Source organism: Cibotium barometz, chromosome 14 (genome assembly GCF_041138505.1).
Source record: "Cibotium barometz isolate CiBa-2024 chromosome 14, ASM4113850v1, whole genome shotgun sequence".
Classification (NCBI taxonomy): domain Eukaryota; kingdom Viridiplantae; phylum Streptophyta; class Polypodiopsida; order Cyatheales; family Cibotiaceae; genus Cibotium; species Cibotium barometz.
The window spans coordinates 22,008,357-22,014,315 of record NC_141059.1 but is presented as its reverse complement, the minus strand read 5'-3'; the positions used below and the strand labels follow the sequence as shown (position 1 = coordinate 22,014,315).

Below are 5,959 nucleotides of genomic sequence, written 5' to 3'. Positions count from 1 at the left end.
GAAGTAGACGAAGAGCTTTTGCCAAATCGAAGAGTTGCTCTGAGTGTTGTTGTTGTCAATTAGTGGGTTTGGGAACTGTGAGAAGCCTGCATAAGAGGATGACAAGAGAAGAGAGAGTACTACAGCGTAGGCGTTCATGCTCTTGAGGATGGTCTTGTGCATAAGATCGTAGCCATCACGGAGCTTCACGTGCTGATCACGGGTGATCATGGAGCTTGGGTGGCTGCTGAAAGGAGAAGAAGAAATGGAGGCGTCCATGATGCCTGCAGAGAACTGCGCTTGAGTTTCCTTCCTTTTGGAAGAAGAAGAGAAGTCACGAAGAGCGAGGAAACCGCGTGAGAAGGAGAGCAAACCGTGTCGAACCCTTGGTCCGAAGAAAAAAAAACAAATTTCCCAATCTCCAGAATCTTAAATTTTCAAAATCTAGCGCATTAACTTCAACGCAACGACTTGACTGAGTAACCCTTGACCTGAAATATTTAAGGTTCCCTTTCCATTACTCTCTTGTCATGACTCCACCCTTCGAGTCCCTTTCTTTAAATTTTCGACGAGTGGTCCCGCGGCAAAAACCAAATTTGGCAGTGGGTCATGGAAAAGATAGACAATAAGTTACTGAGATGGAAAAGAAGACAGCTTACCTTGGTAGGGAGGATCATGATTCTCAACCACTTCATTCTCGTTTCCAACCCTAGCAATGGCGACAAGCTGCTGCTCGCAAAGAAGAGCAGGCCTGTCACTGACGAGAAGAAGGCGACTCCATTGAAGTAGACGAAGAGCTTTTGCCAAATCGAAGAGTTGCTCTGAGTGTTGTTGTTGTCAATTAGTGGGTTTGGGAACTGTGAGAAGCCTACATAAGAGGATGACAAGAGAAGAGAGAGTACTACAGCGTAGGCGTTCATGCTCTTGAGGATGGTCTTGTGCATAAGATCGTAGCCATCACGGAGCTTCACGTGCTGATCACGGGTGATCATGGAGCTTGGGTGGCTGCTGAAAGGAGAAGAAGAAATGGAGGCGTCCATGATGCCTGCAGAGAACTGCGCTTGAGTTTCCTTCCTTTTGGAAGAAGAAGAGAAGTCACGAAGAGCGAGGAAACCGCGTGAGAAGGAGAGCAAACCGTGGTCCGAAGAAAAAAAACAAATTTCCCAATCTCCAGAATCTTAAATTTTCAAAATCTAGCGCAACGCAACGACTTGACTGAGTAACCCTTGACCTTTCCGAGGCCCGAAATTTCCAATCAATTTTTTGAGAAATATTTACGTCGTGACTCCACCCAAATTTGATTTGCACCAAAGAACCCTCTAACTTTACACTTGCAAAAAAAAAAATTTCGATTTTCAAGAGTTTAAAATTACAAATTTTAATATTCTCAAGAAAAAACCTTTGACTTCAATGATACAAGAGCACAAAACCTCTTCACATCTAAAACTAAACTTAATATTAACAAATTAAAAATCGCACAGTGATGTAAAAAAAAATCATAGTATCCATCTTGATATTTACTAAAGCATTAGAACATTACATAGTCAATTTGATACAATCAAGTTTGGCAATCACTTCAATAAAAACAAATACATAACATTTTTGAAGTACTTTGAATCAATCAAATATCCCAAGACACATGTGAATAAACATATCTTGAGGTCTTTGTTCCAGCTCTCTATAAACCAATAGCATCTGTAAAATCAAAGGACATAAGTGACAGTCCTTCAATAGAAATGCGCATCAGTATATCCATGCTCTTCGTTTCCAATCAGTTCCTCAACTTACTTTTGATAATGTTCTGCACACTAAAACCTCTTTCACACACTGTAGTACTACTGCATTGCAACATTATAATTTGAGCTAGAGATAACATTGTAGGATACTTTTGACACCACACATCATTTCTTCCAATCAAGCACCAAGTGTCCTTGAGTGACTTTCCTTTCCAATCTGATGAACCTTGAATTTTGAACACATGAAACTCTTTTCTTAACCATCTCTCATCTAACATTGCATTAATATGTGTACCATCTTCCAACGTGACACCATATCCATAATGCAAAACCAAGGCATCCGACTCAACAGCACCAATGTAGTTTTTCAACTATTTGGATGACGAAAATCCAAGAGGAGCAAGAATACTAAAATTTTTCATTATAGAAGAATCAACAAATCTAGTATTCAAGTGACTCTTAACTTCATTGCAAAATTCCATTTGAAAATCAAGAGCTGCAGCCAAGTCACTTCCACAGCACATCTCTCAATCCTTACCCCATAATACATATCACCTTTAATTTCCTTATGTATTGTCCACAACCAACCATGTTGGCAACCAAATTCAGGAATGGATGGAAAAACACATGAAACTCTTTTCTTAACCATCTCTCATCTAACATTGCATTAATATGTGTACCATCTTCCAACGTGACACCATATCCATAATGCAAAACCACTCAACAGCACCATAGTTTTTCAACTCTTTGGATGACGGAAATCCAAGAGGAGCAAGAATACTAAAATTTTTCATTATAGAAGAATCAACAAATCTAGTATTCAAGTGACTCTTAACTTCATTGCAAAATTCCATTTGAAAATCAAGAGCTGCAGCCAAGTCACTTCCACAGCACATCTCTCAATCCTTACCCCATAATACATATCACCTTTAATTGCCTTACGGATTGTCCACAACCAACCATGTTGGCAACCAGATTCAGGAATGGATGGAAATCCATAACCATCATGACCTTGCAAATTCATATCTATATAGCATGGACCAGTTGAAAACTCCACATCTAAAAAGGCAATAGTAGAAGATATCAAGCATGGTATGCTTGTCATATCCACAAAACTTTTCTGAAACACTAGTGACAAATTAGCCAAGTGATCTAACACATCTGCCAAGAAATGCAACATGTATATAAACTTAAAGTTGGCAACTATCCTATACAATCTTTCATTCTCCTCTTTTAGGCATAGGAGAAGTGGCTCAAGTACTTCACATACTTTTACAAGAACTTTATGCCGACTTAACCACCTTAGTTTATGGATTTTCTCCATCTTAAGGTGTGGACAATCCAATTCTTCTTGCAATTGAGCTAACCTTGGTGAACGTTTAGAGCTCTTCTTGAACAAAGCAGCAATCTCATTTAAGGTTGTATCCATAAAAATAGCATGCTGTGAGTTTTTGAATGCATCAGACACGCACAAATTTGTTCTATGAGCAACACAATGGATGGTAGTCTTCATGAAAGCTCTTTTCCATCAAGGCAGCAAGACCATTAGTTACACCTGTCATTACTGATGCTCCATGTGAACCAAAACTCACTAGTTTTGACCAATCAAGACCATATTCATCTAACAATCCAACCAAGGCAGTTTCTAATCCCTTTGCTGAACGATCCATGACCTCAAGCAAACCCAAAAAAGAAGTTTGCATGTCATTATCGTGCATGTAGCTTGCATACACTATAAGATGCTCCATAACAGAAATATATGTCGATTCATCAACCATGAGACCAAAGAAAGGAGAAGCCTTCACTTTTTGGATGAGACAGACTGGCATATCGATTTACTCTGATGAATGAGGCAAACAAGGATGCAGCCTTATTATTTTGATAAAGCTCTTTGGGAAGAGCTTGCACACCACACATAGACATTAGTTCAACAAGGTTTGAAAACTTGTTAAAAGCAAGATCCTCCTTGGCAATGTAGTAGGCATATCGAAACAAATTCAAAACTCCCAAGTCCACATCACCTTGTTGTCGCTTTATTCCTTCTTTCAAAGCATTTTTGCCATAGTTGGCAGAGTAAGCAGCCCATTTATGCTAGTGTGAAGAGGCATGCACTCTAATTGCACTTAACTGTATATTCACTGATCCACATGTGCCAAATTCACTTCTATATTTTCTCATTTTTTCATATATAGTGCAAAATATTCGACCACGTTCAGCATCAAAATGCGCCCAATCCAAAGGTGCATCATTCCACATATTGCAAGCATTTTTAATTCTCTCTACATCACACTCTTGGGTGTTATTAGAGACACCTTCAGAATCATGCAAACTCGAATCTCTTTGCTTTCTAGCCTTCTTTTTGGATACAACGAACGTATGAAGCCAGGCAACGCTAATAAAGTTGATTGCTTATGCGCCATTACTATAAAAAAAAAGAACATTTTGAATTTTAACATGATTTAATTGACTAACAACTATTTGACATGATTTAACTGACTAACAAACATTTATAAAAAAAATCAAAGTCAAAATCACTCTTTTTACACTTAAATTAATTAACTTTTTAATATTGTAACTTTATGAAGGTAAATCCCAAAAATAATCTTTTTTAATATTTTAACTTTATTTAAGATAAATCCCAAAAACTAATTTTTGAATCAACATTAATATCCGATCAAAAGAGGTATGATCAATAACACTATGATGTAAAACGAGCAAATAGCTTAAAATCTAGAAAAATAATTTACATGATGGTATATAGTATTATAGTTTAAACAAATAACTTACAAAGAACAGAAACAATAGAACTTATGAATAAAACACACAAAAAAACTAAGCATGGTTATATTAATATACTATGTGCATCTCAACCTTCTAATTGCCTACTCAATGAGGGTTACAAATAGATCATCCTTCAATAATAAGTTATTAACTCTCAGTTTCCAATTCTGGAACTGTCTCAGTTCTTCTTCCCCCATTCGACCACATGTCATCCCCAATTTAGTGGCATGTGACTAGACAGTGCTGAGTAGGGATTTACTTTTATGTAAATAGTATGAAGCACCTAAGCAGCTTGTTGACAGAAGAAGACTCTATCCAACATGGAAGAAGACTTAGTATACTGTAAGCTGAAATAGGTGTGCCCAAGTTCTGATCCCCACTCCCTAGCTCCTTTCCATCTACTAGGCCTAGCTTACTTCTCAACATTTCCCGCTTCTTCTTCTCCTACCCCATTAGCACAGTACTCCCTCCACATCTATCCACATGCTTCTCCACCATATTAAAATCTCCCATTAAAATGCATGGAAATTGAGCATCCAACATTGTAATCCATTCCCACATTTCCCCTCTTACTTTATGGTTATGGGCACCATACACATTAATTGCCCACACCCTCTCCCTCTTAGCCTGAATTTCTATCACCAAAATTCTGCCATTTGGGTGGTTTTCTATAATACTAGGTTTTAGCCCCTTCTTAACAATGGTCATGACCCCACTAAATCCTACTTTAGCCCCCCATACGTAATCGTCTAGTTCCTGTATTCATCCTTCATCAAGCACTTCACCCCAAACATGTTATGTTCTTATACAGCCACCATTGAGAGTCTCCATTCCTTAACTAATCCCCAAAATGCTGCATTCTTTCTTCTGTCACTCAGCCCCTTGACATTCCAAGTACACCCTCTCACTTCACTAATTTTACTCATTGGGCCAGGAATCATGTCCACTTCAGCCTCCTCCTCAATTGTTACTTCCCCCTTCCTCTGTCTCGAACTGAATGGCTCTCCATGCAGTCTCCACTTGCAATTAAAACTACCCATAGATGAAGTTTCGTTGTCCTCAACTCCTATCTTCCATTTTTGTCTAAGGCTGTAGCTTTTTGCTCTTTTTTTTTGGGGGGGGGGGGGGGGGGGGGGCGGGGGTTATATAAAGGTCCTCTAAAACTACACCTAGAGGGTAGATTTAAAATGATGTAGGTATCCTGTATTTTTGTATAGATAATTTGGTACCTAGTTGTTGTGCTACATTATATATATATATATATATTGCCACGAGAGCATGAAGACTATGCGCCAGCTGCTTGAGTGAAGGGGTGCCAAGTTGCGAAGATCACTCGCGCTACGTGTTTACCAGCCTCTACCTCAACCTCATCTATTAAATTTCCCCGCAACCTTCGCTGTAATCACATAATTTTGAGTGATTAAGGTCATACTAGCTATCTCTTCTTACCGTGATCTGCATTA

General features: G+C 38.6%; 1 pseudogene; it reads right to left on the bottom strand.

The window, feature by feature from the left end:
* Nucleotides 1-437: 437 nt before the first annotated feature.
* On the bottom strand, nucleotides 438-3,971 carry LOC147631805 (uncharacterized; annotated as a pseudogene).
* Nucleotides 3,972-5,959: the final 1,988 nt, after the last annotated feature.